At 37.2% G+C, this 20,029-nt stretch overlaps 1 long non-coding RNA gene across 1 annotated transcript in view; it reads right to left on the bottom strand.

Moving 5' to 3' along the window:
• Positions 1-1,219: 1,219 nt before the first annotated feature.
• LOC141401173 (uncharacterized) overlaps positions 1,220-20,029 on the bottom strand; it is a 70,678-nt gene continuing 51,868 nt past the window's right edge. The window contains exon 2 of the long non-coding RNA XR_012412279.1: positions 1,220-2,431. This is a non-coding gene — a long non-coding RNA (uncharacterized lncRNA). The remainder of the gene's footprint in view (positions 2,432-20,029) is intronic.

Raw genomic sequence — 20,029 nt, 5'->3', positions numbered from 1 at the left:
ATCTGGAGGTACCGTTATATGGGGTCTGTACCAAAACAAGGACTTATGTTGACAATTCGTCGGTGTCATGCTTAAGTGTTCCATACGCCATTTTTGACTTTTTGAGATACAGGTGGTTTCTAGGGTTTTCCGGCATGCTCTTTCTGAATTTCTAGTCGTCTTTCTCCTATCTGCTCTAGTTTCTGAGATATCAACGGCTCGACGGGAAAGCATAAACTTTTTTCAGTTATGAAATTAATATTTTAAAAACTTACAAGTTTTAAAACACATTTCAAGAATCAGAATTTTAATATTCGATTTAGAAGTATTTAATTTATTGAGGCAAAGATGGAACATTTTGTTCCATGTGATTTACAATATTTCACATAAGTGCGGATATGGAACAAATCGACAAAAAATCTTTTTTTAAAAAAATCTCTATAAATTTTATATTCCAATACATATTCCTCTAAATTTTTGCAAATATGTTCTATATTCTATTATTAATATTTCATGTCAAAAAAATATAAATATTTGCTTTAGCCAGCTCCGCACAGTTGTGACGCAAAACATTAAAATGCGATTATCTCAAAACCGGCAAATGGCGTATGGAACACTTAAGCATGACACCGACGAATTGCTAGTGGAGTAGTTTTGTGACCACTGGGAATTCGGTTAAAAATTGTAGCTAAAATCCTCAAAATACCAAACATCGGGAGGTACCGCTATATGAGGGCTATACCAAGACGTGGGCCGACATGGGCTATGTTCAAACTTGCCCTGCATATGGAAAACATACACTCAGCTGCAAAAATATAGCGCTCTAGCTAAATTATTGGGGAAGCTAGAATGATTACAACAGACGTACATGCAGACATGGCAATATCGACTCAGAATTTTATCCTGATCAAGAATAATATATACTTTATAGGGTCGCAAATGCATATTTTAATGCGTTACAAGCGGAAAAACGAACTTAATATACCCTCCATACTATGGTGGAGGTATAAGGATATGTTGGTATCCAAACAAATAAAATTGAGATATGTTGGAAAATGTTGCAATCATATATTTGTTTGGATCCACACATATTTCTAACATATATTTTCTGTGTGTGATTAGAGTTTATTAAATTTTGGAACCTATTTCCATTTTTGTTTCGAATATCTAAGAAATAATAAAGAAATTTATAGATTTATCTTACCTTATTCGCCATTATCATAAACCAATAAAAGATATCTTTATTAATAAAAACAATTAAATGTTAAACTAAAATCATAATTTATTAACATAGTAGACTGTAGATAGTCAAAGCTACAAATCTTCTTTCCTCAATCAACTTAATTATGAAGCTATGACTAAAAAAGTTGATATTTGATACTGCAAGTCAATATTAGAAAAAGGAACACACGCACCTAATTGTGTTTGCATTATTTCTGCTTCATTTTTATCTTTTAAATTTTCAAATATCAAAAACACTTTAAATCAAAATATCAAACTGGTTGTTCGTGTTGTCACAATGATCCCCGCATTCATTTGTCGACGTTATTGTTGGCGTTGTTTTTCGTTTTTTTTTTTTGTCATCTAAATAAAAAATCCACTGCAAATCGATAGATTTTATGCACGGTGCTATTCTCCGCCAGTTGTTTAGGCACCAATGAGGACTTTTCATCATCCAGATCGATGCCGAAACGCACAATGTACCATTCAGCCATCAGATACAAGCCCAAAGCCAATATGGCAAATTTCAAATAAATTTTTAAAATGTCAAAGAGATTTTCAACGATCATTTGCAAATATTTGAACACCATATTGAAGCAATGATGGGGGGCTACCATGAGACCGCGGAACAAAGAAGAGTGAGGCAACAATGTTAAAGTCTTCTCATGTGAGTCTGAGGATAAATTGATAGTTGTGGGTTAGACAAATTAAGTTGATTTGCTATGCCGTCACAAGCACGCGATGAAGCCTCTTTGCCGTCGTTGATGATGTTGATGGGTAAGCTTCGTACACAAGCCTTGTTCCAAATTATTGGCTCATAGGCTTAACGGCGGCTACTTCTCGTTTAGCTTTTAACATTAGCGTTGACAAATATTTGGTAATAATAAACACTTTTCAAGCGACCAGCCAGTCAAACGCATGAAAACACGCATCCGTACAGCAGAGTGGCACACTTTATTTCAAACTTTATTGATGGTTATGGCTAGTTTCGTGGTTGTTCACTTTGATATTTTTAGTGGTTGTTGTCGTTCTTCCATATGCAGTTGTTGTTGACTGACCTTGGCTTTGAAGCTGTTTTGAATTTCAAAATTTAAGGTGTGAAGAGTTACTTTGCTATAATTTTCAATTCCTCCTCCTTCTTCTTCTTCTTCTGCTTTTTGCTTTTTTGTGTGGATTTAAATTATAAATTATGCAAATTGGAATTGTCGCCAGAGAACATCTCTATCGGAAACTGAAATGAAATAAAAAAAGTATGACATGGATTAATTTGAAATGATAACAGAGTGATTTTGTAAAAATTCGTTGATAAGTGTGTGAAAGATTGTGAAACTCAAAAACAAACAAACGTTTAATGGCCCCCAGCCTTTAGGCTGACGGGTGTAATGTACCCTATGTATTTTTCGAATTTTTTTCTCAAAATTTATTTCGTGTTGCACGAACAATGAACCCATTTTTCGACAGAGATATACCCTCAGCCTACGTGAATTGATTGTGACCTTTTTGGACATTTTAATGTGCCGACAAAAATATGGATTAGGAATGGATCGACATAGTCCATTATGAAAGTGGATCTTATTTTAGAGTCATATCATTGTGATAGATATCCCGCCCACTAGTCACATCAGTGCGTTATTGTATAACTTTTGGATCAGTATGCCAGGAAGCATGGACTTGTCCACGGAAAACATAATATCGCTTTAAACAGGACCACAACGAACAACATCACTAAACATTTCCAAAGGATCTTCGAACAGACCCTAAACTGCATTTATACGCAAATGTTTAACTTTTGTGTGGGACTTACCTTAAGGAGATGACCGATGTAGGTCATTATACCCTACACCACTATGTGGGGAGGGTATTATAAGTTGGTTTTGGCCAAAAAGTTTGTAACGCATCGAAATAATGGTTGTAGACCCATACTTATATATACCAAAATGAATGTCTCGGCGAGCTGAGTCGATCTGGCTATGTGTGTCCGTCCGTCAGTCCGTCCGTCAGTCAGTCAGTCAGTCAGTCAGTCAGTCAGTCCGTCCGTCCTTCTGTCCATCTAAACCATCACGCTACAGGTCGCAATTTTGATCGGATCGTCACCAAATTTTGGGTATTGATGGCGGTCCCGGAGGGGAAGAAGCCTATTGATTTTGGTGATGGTCGGATCATATTTAGAGGTCGGAATGGGCAAAAAACTTATTTGAAGAAAAAGACAATGTTTTTTTCCAAACCGAATATCGCAGCTTCTATATAGGGTATATCAAAAGCAAAACCTGCTTATGCAAGTAGAAAATATCACCTTTGCAACGATCTAACGTAGGTTGTCGTAGAAGGTCAAACAATGGAGATATCGCAATAGTCTCTAATCCAACACAAGTTTTCATTTTTGCGATTTCAATTATAATAACGAATATCTCAGCTTTGTTTGGGAACCTTCCAAATGCAAAGCCTGGCTATTAAAGTAGAAAGTCACACTTTTACAATGATGCAAAGTAGGTTAGCGTAGGTGGCCAAGTAACGGAGATATCGCAATAGTCGGTAATACATCCCATTTTTCCACTTTTTAGAAAATCACGCTACAGGTCGTAATTTTGATCGGATCGACACGAAATTTTGGTGGTTAATGGGGGTCCGGGAGGGGAATAAGACTACTGATTTTGGTGATGGCCAGATAATATTCAGGGGTCAAAATGGACAACAAACTTATTTGAAGAAAAAGTCTACGTTTTATTTCAAACCGAATATCTCAGCTTCTATATAGGGTATATCAAAAGCAAAACCTGCTTATGCAAGTAGAAAATATCACCTTTGCAACGATCTAACGTAGGTTGTCGTAGAAGGTCAAACAATGGAGATATCGCAATAGTCGCTAATCCAACACAAGTTTTCATTTTTGCGATTTCAATTATAATAACGAATATCTTTGTTTGGGAACCTACCAAATGCAAAGCCTGGCTATGAAAGTAGAAAGTCACACTTTTATAACGATGCAAAGTAGGTTCGCGTAGATGACCAACTAACGGAGATATCGTAATAGTCGGTAATGCATTCCATTTTTCCATTTATTTGTAATCACGCTACAGGTCGTAATTGTGATCGGATCGTCAAATTTTGAGATAACATGGGAGATATCACAATAGTATCCAATTTTTCCATTTCTTGTAATCTGTAGCGTGATTAAAAAAATGAAAAAATTGGTCGCAATTTTGATTGGGACTAATGGGGCTCCCAGAGAGGAAAGAACATATTGAGTTTGGTGGCAGTCAGAAATATTCCATAAAAGAAATGTTTGCCAGTGAAAATTTTATTCACATAGGTAGTGGTGTAGGGTATCACATAGTCGGCCCTGTCCCGACTATAGCCTTTGCTCACTTGTTTTAGAAGTTAAACTAAATTTGGATAAAATATTAGGAGATCCAAAGTTTGGACCAAATTTTAGTGACATATTTTAAATATTTGTGCAAGTACCGGAAATTGTGGACAGATATTGCCCATCTTCGCACTGAAACTAAGTTTGGACAAAATATGACGAAGGCCAAATTTCGGACCAAATCGGTTGATCACGAGAGTTTTCGTACTCTCCAGCCACTACAAATGGCGCCATAGGGTTTTTTTTACCTTTCGGGCGTTTTCTCAAGAAGTATGGACTTGCCCATTGCTTAAACAAAAATCAAAGTGATTCGTGAGCAGGTCCTAAAGTTAACTTATCCGCGATTTTGTGTTGGAGGTACTCGAAGAAGTGGACAAATATAGTCCATATTCGAACCTAATCTATATCTGGTAGATAAGTTAGGATATGTAAAGTATGGACCAAATCGGTCACTAAGTTCAAGAGTTACCGTACGCACAATTTTTCCGAACCTTTTTGAAATTTTGTGGGGGAGATCTTTGAAGGAGTGGACCGTTATGGCTTATGTTCGAACTTCAACTAAGTTTGGACAAAATATTACAAAAGCCAAATTTTGGACCGAATCGGTTTATCCGTTCGGGAGTTTTCTTGCGCTTCAACCACTACACACGGTATCATAGAGGTTTTTTTGCAACTTTCAGGATATTTGCTCAGGAAGTATGGACTTACTCCTGATGAAGCTTGTATCGTCGTATGGGGGGCAGCGAGTACAAGTTGCTACAACAAAAATCAAAGCGATTCGAGAGCTGTAGTGCGATTCTCTAACTTATTTTTTGAGTTACCGACAAAAATCGTCAATTTTAAAACCCAAAATTATGAATGAAAAGTTTGAATAAAAGTTGACAACATTGTTGCTGTCGGTAGAACTTTACGACTACTTTTTATTGGTCGTTAACTTACCGAAAAATATCGTTAATTACCGAAATTATAAGCATTTTAATTTTGCCGATTTTTGTCGTTAACTTAAAAAGATGAGAATCGCACTACTGGTCCCAAACAGAACTTTTCCGAAAATTTCTGTTGAATGTACCCGAAGGAGTGGACCGATTGAGTCTATATTGAAACCTCATCTAAGCCTTGTAGAAATTTCACGAAAAAAATAAAAAGATGAGAATCGCACTACTGGTCCCAAACAGAACTTTTCCGAAATTTTGTGTTGAATGTACCCGAAGGAGTGGACCGATTGAGTCTATATTGAAACCTCATCTAAGCCTTGTAGAAATTTCACGAAATGCATAGTATTGACCAAATCGGTTACTCACTACAAGAGTTATCGTGCGCACAAATTTTCCGAACATTTTCGAACTTTTATGGGGGATGTACCGGAAGGAGTGGACCGGTATTGCCCATTTTCGAACTTAAACTAAGTTTGGACAAAATATTGCCAAATTTTGGACCGAATCGCTTTATCGAGAATCATCTTGCGTTCCAACCACTACACAAGGTGTCATAGGTTTTTTTATACCCTCCGAAATAATCATTGTAGACCCCACAAACTATATATATTCGTGATCAGCGTGCAATTCTACATCGATATAGCCATGTCCGTCCGTCTGTCTCTCCCTCTGTGGAAATCACTCTAGCGTCCGAACGGATTGAAGTAGGTGGATGAAATTTTGGTAAAATCTATTATATATACGTAGGACTTTTGGTATTGAAAGCGGCCTATGTAGGTCCACGTTTTCGTTTAGCCCCATTACAAAGTGACGCGTCGTCGTTTTAAGGAGTTTTTAAGATATTTGTCCCATTTGACCACCGAATCGGTTGTAATTTGGTATTATGTCTTTTCAGAGGCTAAAAAATATTTCTACCAAAGTTTGTTTATGTAGGTCCACGTTTTGGTATATCCCCCATTTAACACCCCGTATATAGTACGCGTCACTTGAACATATTTTGAATGTATTAGTCCCATTGACCACAGAATAGGTTGTAACTTTGTAATTTGTGTTTCCAGAGGCTAAGAACCATTTCTACCATAAAATGTTTACAGAGGTCAACGTTTTGATAAAGTCCTCATAGGACGATACCTCCCGATTTTCGGTATTTTTAAGGGTTTAGCCTCATTATCACACCGAAATGGCTGAAATTTGGTATTTAGTCTCCGTTAGGGGTACAGAACTTTCCCCCAGAAATTTGTAGGTATAGGTCCACGCCCTCATATAGCCCCCATAGAACGGTTCCTCCAGATTTTCGGTATTTTTAAGGTTGTGGCCACATTAATCCAGCGAAATGGCTGAAATTTGGTTTTTGGTATTCATTTGGGGTATTAAAAGTTCCATATGAAATTTGTTGGTATAGGTCCACGCCTAAATATTGCCCCCATAGAAATTACATCCCCATTTCATTGTTTTGAAGGTAGTGGCCTCAATATTCCCCAGAAATGGCTGATATTTGGTATTTAGTCTTCGTTGGGGGTATAAAACTTTCTCCCAGAAACTTATCGGTACAGGTTCACGCCTTAGTATAGCCCCCATAGAACGGTACCTACTGATTTTCGGTATTTTGAAGCTTGTGACCTCAATACCCCACCGAAGTGACTGAAATTTGGTAGTAAGTCTTCGTTAAGGGTATACAACATTCCACCTGAAATTTATCGGTATAGGTCCGCGTCTTCATATAGCCCCCATAGGACGATATCTCTCAATTTTCGGAATTTTTGGAATTCACTTCAATACAGTTCGTGGTGGAGGGTATTAAAAGTTCGGCCCGACCCCGGAACTTAACGCTTTTCTTAATTGTTTCAACTTTCAGACTATTTTTATACCAGAAAGTATGGTTTTGCCCCTGAAAAAACTTGTACCGTCGTATGGGGGGCAGCGATATGGACTATATGAATCCACAAGTGGATTTCAGCGATATGCTTCAGATCGTCGTGCAATTTTTACAGCATGATTTAATTTAGATATACTTCTCGGAACGTCCTGACCATTTTTGAAGCATGTTGAGCTTGGAACAGTTTTTTCGTAGAAAAGTCCATCCTGAGATAATGTCCAAAAAGCTCTAAAAACCTTATCCATAACAACTAAAATAACAGGAGCCCCACAATTTATGAAATGTGTACCCGATTGGGCCGAAACATTGCACATCGTGAAATTTCTTCCAAACATTTATCAAGTTCCACGAAGGTCTATATTGGACAAACCTTCAGGTACCAGCATGACTGTTCGAGGATCATATTTAGGTTTTCACAGAAGGTAGTCCCAGTGATTCTGGTTACAAGAGTATAATTTTGCAAGTACATGTTTCCTGACATAATGACAGGAAAGCTTTAAAAGCAAGTAAAAAAGTATCAGGCGACAGCCTATGCCTATGCGAATTGAAACGTTCATCTACGGACATATCGAATTTATTAAGGGTCTTTTCAGAATGTTGTGGCCCCTTTTGGACATTTGAACTTGCCGACAAAAATGTTTATTATGATTAAAGTTCGAAAGTGTTGCGGAGGAGGTACTTAAAAGAATGGACCGAAGTGGATTTTATTTTGGGAGTCATATCTTTTCGATAGATATCGCGCCCATTTCAGTGGGTCATCGTATAACTTCAACGGAAAACATAAACAGGACCACAACAAACAGCATCGGTATACATTTCCAAAGAATCTTCGAACAGACCTTTAGATTCACTTGGACACAAATGTTACCCTAAGGAGAGGACCCATATAGGCCATTTTAAAAATTAAACTAAATTTGGAGAAAATATTAGGAGATTCCAAGTTTTGACCACATTGATTGTACCGTTCATGAGATATCGTGCACACAATTTTAAATATTGGGGGGAAGTGCCGGAAGTTCTGGACCGGTATTGCCTGCCAAGCTTGAAACTGAAACTAAGTTTGATCTTCAGCCATTACAAATAGGTCATAGGGTTTTTTTCAACTTTTGGGCTGCTTTTTTCAATGAGTATGGACTTGCCCCTGAAAAAAAACTTTTGTCGTCGTATGGGAGGCAGTGAATAAAAGTAGTTTCAACAAAAGTCAAAGCGATTCAAGAGCAGATCCTAAGCTGAACTTTTTCGAAATTTTGTGTGGGAGGTACCCGAAGGAATGGATCGATTGAGTCCATACTAGAACCTCATCTATGTCTGGCAGAAATTTCACGATGCTCAAAGTATGGACCAAATCAGTTACTCCCTTCAAGAGTTATAATGCGCATAAATTTTCCGAACATTTTGGAACTTTTGTGGGGGAGGTACAGGAAGGTGTGGACCGATATGACCCATCTTCGAACTTAAACTAAGTTTGAACAAAATAGTAGTAAGGCCAAACTTTGGATCAAATCGATTCATCCGTTCGTGTGCACTAGCCAGACAGACAGATGGACAGATAGACGGGCGCACGGACATGTCTAAATCAACTCCAAATTTTCTGAAACGGATTTCGTCCAAACATACTTGGGGTCAAAAACCATTCTTTCAATGAGGCACATTTTGCCCATATGAATGTGTATATACCATGTTCCAACTTATGGACATCGTAATATTTCTCCCAAAGTTAAATCAAGTTCGAAGATGGACAATATTGGAGAACTCCTTCCGATACCTCCCTCAAAAAAGTTCAACATTTTCGCATAAGTGCGGTTCGAATCATTTTGAAATATGTATGTACGTGGTACTCCCTGTGGCTCTGTTTACAGGGATATAATGTTTTTCGTGGGCAAGTTCATGCTTTCTTTGCATATCGTAATACTTATCTGGAACTGAAATTAAATTCGAAAATGGACTTTATTGGGTAGATCCTTCCGCTACCTCCCTCACAAAAGTTCAAAATTTGTCACTTAAATGCAGGACTGTTCCAACAAAAGGTATTCCTTGTGATCCTATTTACAGCGTTATAATGTTTTTCGTGGGCAAGTCCATCCTTCGTAACAAAATGACCGAAAAGCTCTAAAAAATCCTAAAGTGACCAACTAAAATTGCTCATGGGCACGATAACTATCGAAAGCAGTGACTGTGACTCTGATTATAACGAAATACTTTTTTCTTAAGAAAGGGACCCACCTTTTCGAACAAAATCCTATGGTGACACCTAAAATGGCAACAACTGTGGGAAGAAATGACTCCCAAAACTTAGGTTCAGGTCCTAGTTTCTTTGTCGATCCATTCTTTCATCACCTCCTCTTCAAAAGTTCAATAAACTTTGGCCAGCTAGTGTGGTACTCCAGATGTGGTGTTTCAGTCTTTTGGTATCTGATAGAGAAAGTTGAGAATTTGGCCCTTCCTCTTCGCAGTAGTAGTTGGTGGAGAAGCTTTGATTTTCTTCGATTCGACACGCCTAGAGTTGAAGTAAGAGTCGCACCTTCCCAACTCTCTGCGTTCTCAGTGTGTGTTGCTGTTGTTTCTTCCTCTTTGATGACCAAGCAGGTGACCCAGAAGAATGAGTTACATCACCTCTGAAGTTGGTACGGAAATTTCCAAGGAAGGTCACTTTAGATGAGGATGTGGGGAAGATATCAAACTTGGAAGTCTGGCGGCAGAATTTCTTGAGCTCCAATGTATTGAAGAGTTGATCGGCAATTGTGGCCGCGTCAGTCTTTTGGTAGCTGACAGAGATCGTTCATAGTTTGGTTTGGGTGACACGGTGAGAGTTTATTTGCATCCAAGTGTGATTCCTGCTTTGTTAGCCTCACCCTTTTCGCAGTGGCAGTTGGTGGAGAAACCATGGTCTTCTTCGGTTCCGCACTACTAGGTGTTGAAGGTAGTGGCGAGTCATTCTTCCCAACTCCCTGCGTTCTTAGTGTTTGTTCCTGATGTTTCTTAATCTTTGTCGACCCATCATGTAAACCTTTCTGAATTAGATGCTGAAATTGTTCATGAGAACCCCTTTAGAGAAGGATGTGTGCTCTTTAAATTACAACCGAACTGAACTTCGGCTCGATGGACATCAATTTGAGGGAGTGTCACAATATTCTTTTTGGAAGTATGACGACAGGATGCCTGGTAGCATTGATCAGCAATTGTGGATACCTAGTAGCATTAATTAGCAATTGTGGCTGTATCTGTCTTTTGGTTGCTAACGCCCTTGAAAGTATAAGTTGGCTGAGATCTAGAACAAGGACCAACTTATATTGCTGCAGATCCCTCAACTGAAGTAGGTGCTGAAAGTGTGAAAGGAAACCCCTTAGACGATGCTGTGGGGTGTATTATAGTTGATGTAACAACCGAACTAAACCTTCTTAACCGTGGACAGCAAATTGGGAGAATGTCACCGTATTCTTCTTGGAAATATGACGGCGGTATGCCTAGAGGCTCGAAGCTATTTTAGCTGCATCGGTCTTTTAGTAGCTAAGAGAAAAAATGAAAGTTTGACGTTCTGATTCTGTGCGGGTTTCTTCGCCTTCATGTGGGATTCCTTCTCTTTGCAATAGCATTTGATAGAGAAGATTTGGTCTTTTTCAGTTCTACACACCTTAGGGTTGAAGCCCGTGCCGAGTCAGTCTTCCCAACTCTGTGTTGTTTTTCCTCTCTGACGATCGAGGAAGAGAAAAGAAGCAGTTTCTGATATAACCGCAGAATCCTCTACTGAAGCGGGCGACGAGGTCAAAGAGAATCTCTTTAGAGGAAGCTATGTGATCAACGCACTGACTGTGGTCATCAAATTAAGGGAATGTCGTCGTACTCCTCTTGGAATATGACGGCAGAATACATTGAGGCCCTTAGGATACCTTGTAGCTGTCGTTAACAGGTGTGACTGGCTCAACTGTGGTACCTCAGTCTCAGTCAAGTTTGATTCCTCCTCTTCGCAGTAATAGTAGATGGAGAAGCTTTGGTCTACTTCTATTCGACATGCCTAAGTCAGTCTTCCCAACACTCTGCTTTTTCGTTGTTTATTGTGATTGTTTCTTTCTCTTTAGCAACTCAGCATCTGTACCGACAGAAGGGGCAAGGAGTCATAGCTGCAGTTCCCTCTACTGAAGTAGGTCCTGAAATTTAAATTTAGTTTCGTTTCTTCGCCTTCATGTGTGAAGCGTTCGTTGACCTAACTCTATTCGCAGTAGTAGTTGTTGAAGAAAGTTTGGGATTGAAGTCAGTGCCGAGTCCGTCTTCCCAACAATGTGCGTTCTCGGTTTCTGTTGCACTTGTTTCTAATATAGCTACCGATCCCCTTACTATAGTAGACACTGTAATTGTAAAAGATAATCTTTTAGAGGGTCTGTGGGGTCAATTAGTGTTCGTGTTATAACTTATAACCGAACTCAGCTTCCCCTCTATGATTACAATCCTTTCGGGAATATGGCAGGAGTTCTTTTCAAAATACCCCCTTTAAGTTCTAATCAGTATCAATTTACTTTTTGCAACCGTTATGGGGAGAGTTTCCTACCGACGAGCTTGGAATGTGCATCGTGCACGTCGGAAGTGCAACCTCCAAAAGTACTAAGCTATTTAAATGTTTGAGAACTACTTCAGGTTATTTAGTCAATAATTTTGTGACTTCTCGGAATGTTCAAAGATAGCTCCACCTGAGGTCGATCAGTATCAATTGACATTCTTTCACAGTGGTAGGTAGGGTTTCCTTGGAATGTACATCAATATGTGATAGACCTCCACCTAAATTACTAAGCATTTTGTAGGTTTGGGAGCTCCTTCATCTAATTGAGTAGGGAGTTCCTTTCCAAATTGCATACAGACTCGTTAGACTTTTGTTATCGGTTTAACCTCGACTGCAGTCGACAGAACGATTGTGAGAACCAGTTAGTCCTCTGATAAACTTTTCGCGAACTCAACAAAACTATCACCCTTAGTGAAACTCAGGTCCACAGTTTTTTCTCGGAGGGCTATCAATTATTGTATTTAAAATATGGAAATCTATGTGTCCGCAGCCCTTTCCTAACATGGCAAGAACATGACAACAAACTCTTTACTTCCATGGGGTACCAAGGCATCTACGAGGCTCCGTTCTTCCTTGGTTTCCTGACACTTAGGCATTAAATAATCACTAATAAGTGGTGATTATGTGCCACATCGAAATAATAGTTTTAGATCCCAAATATGATTGGACGAAATCCTTTTCAGACACTTTGGAGTCGATATAATATTGTCCGTCCGTCTTTCCTTCTGGCTAGCTGGTGCGCACGATAACTCTCCAACGGATTCTGTAATTTGGCTTTCGTCATATTTTGTCCAAACTTAGTTTAAGTTCGAAAATGGACCATATCGGTCTACTCCCTCGGGTATCTCCCCCACAATAGTTCAATTTTTTTTCTCAAAAACTATGCACACGATGATTCTCGAAGGGACTAACCGATTTGATCCATACTTTGCACATCTTAATATTTCTATCAGAATAGATGAAGTTCGAAAATTGACTATATCGATCCACTCCTTCGGGCACCTCCCACACAAAACTTCGGAAAAGTGCAGTTTAAGACCTCCTCTCGCACGATAACTCTCGAATGGATAAAGTGATTTTGACCAAAATTTGGCAGTCGTAATATTTTGCGAAAACTTAAATCAAGTTCTAAGATGGGATATATCGACCCAATCCTTTTGGCTACCTCGTCCACAAAAGTTCAAAACTTTTCGATAAAATTGTGCGCACGATAACTCTCAAAGGCAGTAACCGATTTGGTCCATTCTATGCACATCGTGATATTTTACGAGACATAGACCAGGTTGTAATATGGACTATATATGTCAACTCCTTCGGGTACCTCCCAACACAAAAATTCAGACAAGTGAAGTTTAGGACCTCCTCTCGAATCGTTTTGATTTTTCTTGCCCTATTATGATGGTACAAGTTTTTTGAGTGGCAAGTCCACACTTATTCAGAAAATGACCCGAAAGCCGTAAAATACATTTTGCATGTCGTAATATTTCTTCGAATATTAGATGTAATTCGAAGGTGGTGCTCATAGGTCCACTTCTTCCGTTATCTCCCGCACAAAAGTTCGAAAATATTCACTAAAATGGTACGAGCAATATCTCATAAACGGAGCAACCGACTTGGTCCAAACTTTGGATATCGAAATTTTTTGTCCAAACTTAGTTTCTGTTCAAAAGTGGGCTTTATCTATCCACTCCTTGGTTTAATTGCGGTTAAGGGTCTGCCTGGGGATTCTTTGGAAATTTTACCGAAGGTTCTGCTAGTGGCCCTCTTTACAGCGATATTATGTTTTTCGTGAACAAGTTCATGTTTTCTGATATAATGGTTCAAAAGCTCTAAATTATATGGTGTCGCCAAAACCGACTGATACTGTTTTACTTGTTACTACCTGAATAAACTATAATTCGTTTTTTATCAAATATTTTCAGGTTTTTGAATGGAGGAAATTGTACTTTAAGACAGAGAGATGGTGTTATCCATGGCAGAAATAAAGCTGTCATCCACCTTTTGGCCAGATGAATTCAAATGTGATAAATGAAACCTCAGAATTCTAAGCCCCGTTACCAAATTGAGAAAGTGAGATGGGTCTCCACCGCTGTAGATGTTCAACATCCCTTGGATGTTCACCTTATGTCAAGTCCGGGATAAAAAGAATACATAATTTGTACTTCTTTTAGAACACTTGGATGCTCTTGATGACCCTATATTTCAAATGTGTTCCGTGCCATACATTTTTGCAAATATCCGTACATTTATGCCCACCAACTTTCACGAAGAAAAGAGAATTTCTATTATATCAATGCGTGCAACCGATTTATATTTACTCAATGATATGCGACCTACTTTTATCGCTGAGTCCGAATGGCGTGTCTTAAGACATCACTTCTAGAGAAGCTTTACATGGCTGAAATGCGGCCTATATTAAGATAAGGGATAATTTCGCCATTGCACCACCGGGATACCCATATAAAACATTTATAAATTATTTTGAAATCATAACATGCTTGTTAATATTCTAATAAACATATCAAAGAAGCACACGAAATAAAGACCAGTATGGTGAAATATGAATGGGCGGGTGGGTGTCAGCTATTAGTATTAAGGAACCCGCTTTTAATGAGTATCTTGACTGTATACAAGTTATATTTTTTTAATCATTCAAATGAAATGATTTCGTCAGCAAGAGCCTTCCTGACTTTTCAGCGATTAAAATGTATCTTTAGAAGAAACTTGTCTCTTGTCTACACGACATTATCCACTTTGGTTTTTGTTGTTTTTTTTCTTCTTACTTCAACTTGTCGCTGCTGCTGGTTTTTTATATTTAATTTTTGTAGATTTCTTAAGTCGCTTGCCTTCGACTTATTACCAACCAGCTCACCAACAAACCAAACAACCGACCGGCTATACCAACAAAATCTGTTGCTGCCTGTTAAGCCGGTTGACAGTTTATTTCTTGAAATGATTTTTTTTCTTCTGCTTCTTGAAACTTTTTGCTTAAGAAATCTTTAAATATTAAATGTTGAAGTTGAAACATAAAAAATGCGTAACAAAAAATCTGAATTGAAATTTTCATTTTATAGGCGTTTTATTTTATGATGCAAGGCTAAATGCGTTTGCATACCGGCAGCATGAGAAAAAATATGAAGATTTTGTTCACCCATAAACTGTGTGAAAAAAGATGAGAAACATATGCCATGCAATCACAAATAAAATAGGGTCTTACTAGTTATAAGAAAATATAAGCTAAGGTAATATCATAATGAAGATAGTAAGTGTATATAATTAAAGAAAGTTATCATTGGTAATAACAAATGTTTTATTTTCATGGGAAGAAATGTTAAATACATTAAATGTTTATAAATACATTAAACGGAAATAACTATTTTCTATTAACATCATTGCTGAATTTTATAGCAAGGTTTGTGTCCTAAGTCTTTTGTTTGTCTTTGCAATAAACATGCATTTCACTATTTTTAGTGAACGCCCTTTGCTTGACTGTTCAACTGGATGTTTTAGGTATTTTGAAGTGAAGAAGAGACCACCCTTCGTAGTCTGTTGTTGCTAGAAAAAATATTCTTTAAAAATCCACGCTTGGTGGTCTGTTGTTGCTAGAAAAAATATTCTTTAAAAATCCACGCTTGGTGGTCTGTTGTTGCTAGAAAAAATATTCTTTAAAAATCCACGCTTGGTGGTCTGTTGTTGCTAGAAAAAATATTCTTTAAAAATCCACGCTTGGTGGTCTGTTGTTGCTAGAAAAAATATTCTTTAAAAATCCACGCTTGGTGGTCTGTTGTTGCTAGAAAAAATATTCTTTAAAAATCCACGCTTGGTGGTCTGTTGTTGCTAGAAAAAATATTCTTTAAAAATCCACGCTTGGTGGTCTGTTGTTGCTAGAAAAAATATTCTTTAAAAATCCACGCTTGGTGGTCTGTTGTTGCTAGAAAAAATATTCTTTAAAAATCCACGCTTGGTGGTCTGTTGTTGCTAGAAAAAATATTCTTTAAAAATCCACGCTTGGTGGTCTGTTGTTGCTAGAAAAAATATTCTTTAAAAATCCACGCTTGGTGGTCTGTTGTTGCTAGAAAAAATATTCTTTAAAAATCCACGCTTGGTGGTCTGTTGTTGCTAGAAAAAATATTCTTTAAAAATCCACGCTTGGTGGTCTGTTGTTGCTAGAAAAAATATTCTTTAAAAATCCACGCTTGGTGGTCTGTTGTTGCTAGAAAAAATATTCTTTAAAAATCCACGCTTGGTGGTCTGTTGTTGCTAGAAAAAATATTCTTTAAAAATCCACGCTTGGTGGTCTGTTGTTGCTAGAAAAAATATTCTTTAAAAATCCACGCTTGGTGGTCTGTTGTTGCTAGAAAAAATATTCTTTAAAAATCCACGCTTGGTGGTCTGTTGTTGCTAGAAAAAATATTCTTTAAAAATCCACGCTTGGTGGTCTGTTGTTGCTAGAAAAAATATTCTTTAAAAATCCACGCTTGGTGGTCTGTTGTTGCTAGAAAAAATATTCTTTAAAAATCCACGCTTGGTGGTCTGTTGTTGCTAGAAAAAATATTCTTTAAAAATCCACGCTTGGTGGTCTGTTGTTGCTAGAAAAAATATTCTTTAAAAATCCACGCTTGGTGGTCTGTTGTTGCTAGAAAAAATATTCTTTAAAAATCCACGCTTGGTGGTCTGTTGTTGCTAGAAAAAATATTCTTTAAAAATCCACGCTTGGTGGTCTGTTGTTGCTAGAAAAAATATTCTTTAAAAATCCACGCTTGGTGGTCTGTTGTTGCTAGAAAAAATATTCTTTAAAAATCCACGCTTGGTGGTCTGTTGTTGCTAGAAAAAATATTCTTTAAAAATCCACGCTTGGTGGTCTGTTGTTGCTAGAAAAAATATTCTTTAAAAATCCACGCTTGGTGGTCTGTTGTTGCTAGAAAAAATATTCTTTAAAAATCCACGCTTGGTGGTCTGTTGTTGCTAGAAAAAATATTCTTTAAAAATCCACGCTTGGTGGTCTGTTGTTGCTAGAAAAAATATTCTTTAAAAATCCACGCTTGGTGGTCTGTTGTTGCTAGAAAAAATATTCTTTAAAAATCCACGCTTGGTGGTCTGTTGTTGCTAGAAAAAATATTCTTTAAAAATCCACGCTTGGTGGTCTGTTGTTGCTAGAAAAAATATTCTTTAAAAATCCACGCTTGGTGGTCTGTTGTTGCTAGAAAAAATATTCTTTAAAAATCCACGCTTGGTGGTCTGTTGTTGCTAGAAAAAATATTCTTTAAAAATCCACGCTTGGTGGTCTGTTGTTGCTAGAAAAAATATTCTTTAAAAATCCACGCTTGGTGGTCTGTTGTTGCTAGAAAAAATATTCTTTAAAAATCCACGCTTGGTGGTCTGTTGTTGCTAGAAAAAATATTCTTTAAAAATCCACGCTTGGTGGTCTGTTGTTGCTAGAAAAAATATTCTTTAAAAATCCACGCTTGGTGGTCTGTTGTTGCTAGAAAAAATATTCTTTAAAAATCCACGCTTGGTGGTCTGTTGTTGCTAGAAAAAATATTCTTTAAAAATCCACGCTTGGTGGTCTGTTGTTGCTAGAAAAAATATTCTTTAAAAATCCACGCTTGGTGGTCTGTTGTTGCTAGAAAAAATATTCTTTAAAAATCCACGCTTGGTGGTCTGTTGTTGCTAGAAAAAATATTCTTTAAAAATCCACGCTTGGTGGTCTGTTGTTGCTAGAAAAAATATTCTTTAAAAATCCACGCTTGGTGGTCTGTTGTTGCAAAAAAAAAATATTCTTTAAAAATCCACGCTTGGTGGTCTGTTGTTGCTAGAAAAAAATATTCTTTAAAAATCCACGCTTGGTGGTCTGTTGTTGCTAGAAAAAATATTCTTTAAAAATCCACGCTTGGTGGTCTGTTGTGCTAGAAAAAATATTCTTTAAAAATCCACGCTTGGTGGTCTGTTGTTGCTAGAAAAAATATTCTTTAAAAATCCACGCTTGATGGTCTGTTGTTGCTAGAAAAAATATTCTTTAAAAATCCACGCTTGGTAGTCTGTTGTTGCTAGAAAAAATATTCTTTAAAAATCCACGCTTGGTAGTCTGTTGTTGCAAAAAAAAAATATTCTTTAAAAATCCACGCTTGGTGGTCTGTTGTTGCTAGAAAAAATATTCTTTAAAAATCCACGCTTGGTGGTCTGTTGTTGCTAGAAAAAATATTCTTTAAAAATCCACGCTTGGTGGTCTGTTGTTGCTAGAAAAAATATTCTTTAAAAATCCACGCTTGGTGGTCTGTTGTTGCTAGAAAAAATATTCTTTAAAAATCCACGCTTGGTGGTCTGTTGTTGCTAGAAAAAATATTCTTTAAAAATCCACGCTTGGTGGTCTGTTGTTGCTAGAAAAAATATTCTTTAAAAATCCACGCTTGGTGGTCTGTTGTTGCTAGAAAAAATATTCTTTAAAAATCCACGCTTGGTGGTCTGTTGTTGCTAGAAAAAATATTCTTTAAAAATCCACGCTTGGTGGTCTGTTGTTGCTAGAAAAAATATTCTTTAAAAATCCACGCTTGGTGGCCTGTTGTTGCTAGAAAAAATATTCTTTAAAAATCCACGCTTGGTGGTCTGTTGTTGCTAGAAAAAATATTCTTTAAAAATCCACGCTTGGTGGTCTGTTGTTGCTAGAAAAAATATTCTTTAAAAATCCACGCTTGGTGGTCTGTTGTTGCTAGAAAAAATATTCTTTAAAAATCCACGCTTGGTGGCCTGTTGTTGCTAGAAAAAATATTCTTTAAAAATCCACGCTTGGTGGTCTGTTGTTGCTAGAAAAAATATTCTTTAAAAATCCACGCTTGGTGGTCTGTTGTTGCTAGAAAAAATATTCTTTAAAAATCCACGCTTGGTGGTCTGTTGTTGCTAGAAAAAACATTCTTTAAAAATCCACGCTTGGTGGTCTGTTGTTGCTAGAAAAAATATTCTTTAAAAATCCACGCTTGGTGGTCTGTTGTTGCAAAAAAAAATATTCTTTAAAAATCCACGCTTGGTGGTCTGTTGTTGCTAGAAAAAAATATTCTTTAAAAATCCACGCTTGGTGGTCTGTTGTTGCTAGAAAAAATATTCTTTAAAAATCCACGCTTGGTGGTCTGTTGTGCTAGAAAAAATATTCTTTAAAAATCCACGCTTGGTGGTCTGTTGTTGCTAGAAAAAATATTCTTTAAAAATCCACGCTTGATGGTCTGTTGTTGCTAGAAAAAATATTCTTTAAAAATCCACGCTTGGTAGTCTGTTGTTGCTAGAAAAAATATTCTTTAAAAATCCACGCTTGGTAGTCTGTTGTTGCAAAAAAAAATATTCTTTAAAAATCCACGCTTGGTGGTCTGTTGTTGCTAGAAAAAATATTCTTTAAAAATCCACGCTTGGTGGTCTGTTGTTGCTAGAAAAAATATTCTTTAAAAATCCACGCTTGGTGGTCTGTTGTTGCTAGAAAAAATATTCTTTAAAAATCCACGCTTGGTGGTCTGTTGTTGCTAGAAAAAATATTCTTTAAAAATCCACGCTTGGTGGTCTGTTGTTGCTAGAAAAAATATTCTTTAAAAATCCACGCTTGGTGGTCTGTTGTTGCTAGAAAAAATATTCTTTAAAAATCCAAGCTTGGTGGTCTGTTGTTGCTAGAAAAAATATTCTTTAAAAATCCACGCTTGGTGGTCTGTTGTTGCTAGAAAAAATATTCTTTAAAAATCCACGCTTGGTGGTCTGTTGTTGCTAGAAAAAATATTCTTTAAAAATCCACGCTTGGTGGTCTGTTGTTGCTGGAAAAAATATTCTTTAAAAATCCACGCTTGGTGGTCTGTTGTTGCTAGAAAAAATATTCTTTAAAAATCCACGCTTGTTGGTCTGTTGTTGCTAGAAAAAATATTCTTTAAAAATCCACGCTTGGTGGTCTGTTGTTGCTAGAAAAAATATTCTTTAAAAATCCACGGTTGGTGGTCTGTTGTTGCTAGAAAAAATATTCTTTAAAAATCCACGGTTGGTGGTCTGTTGTTGCTAGAAAAAATATTCTTTAAAAATCCACGCTTGGTGGTCTGTTGTTGCTAGAAAAAATATTCTTTAAAAATCCACGCTTG

This window comes from Musca autumnalis, unplaced genomic scaffold, assembly GCF_047663935.1.
Source record: "Musca autumnalis isolate F117 unplaced genomic scaffold, ASM4766393v1 scaffold_4, whole genome shotgun sequence".
In the NCBI taxonomy this organism is placed as follows: Eukaryota; Metazoa; Arthropoda; class Insecta; order Diptera; family Muscidae; genus Musca; species Musca autumnalis.
This window is presented reverse-complemented; position numbering and strand designations above follow the sequence as displayed.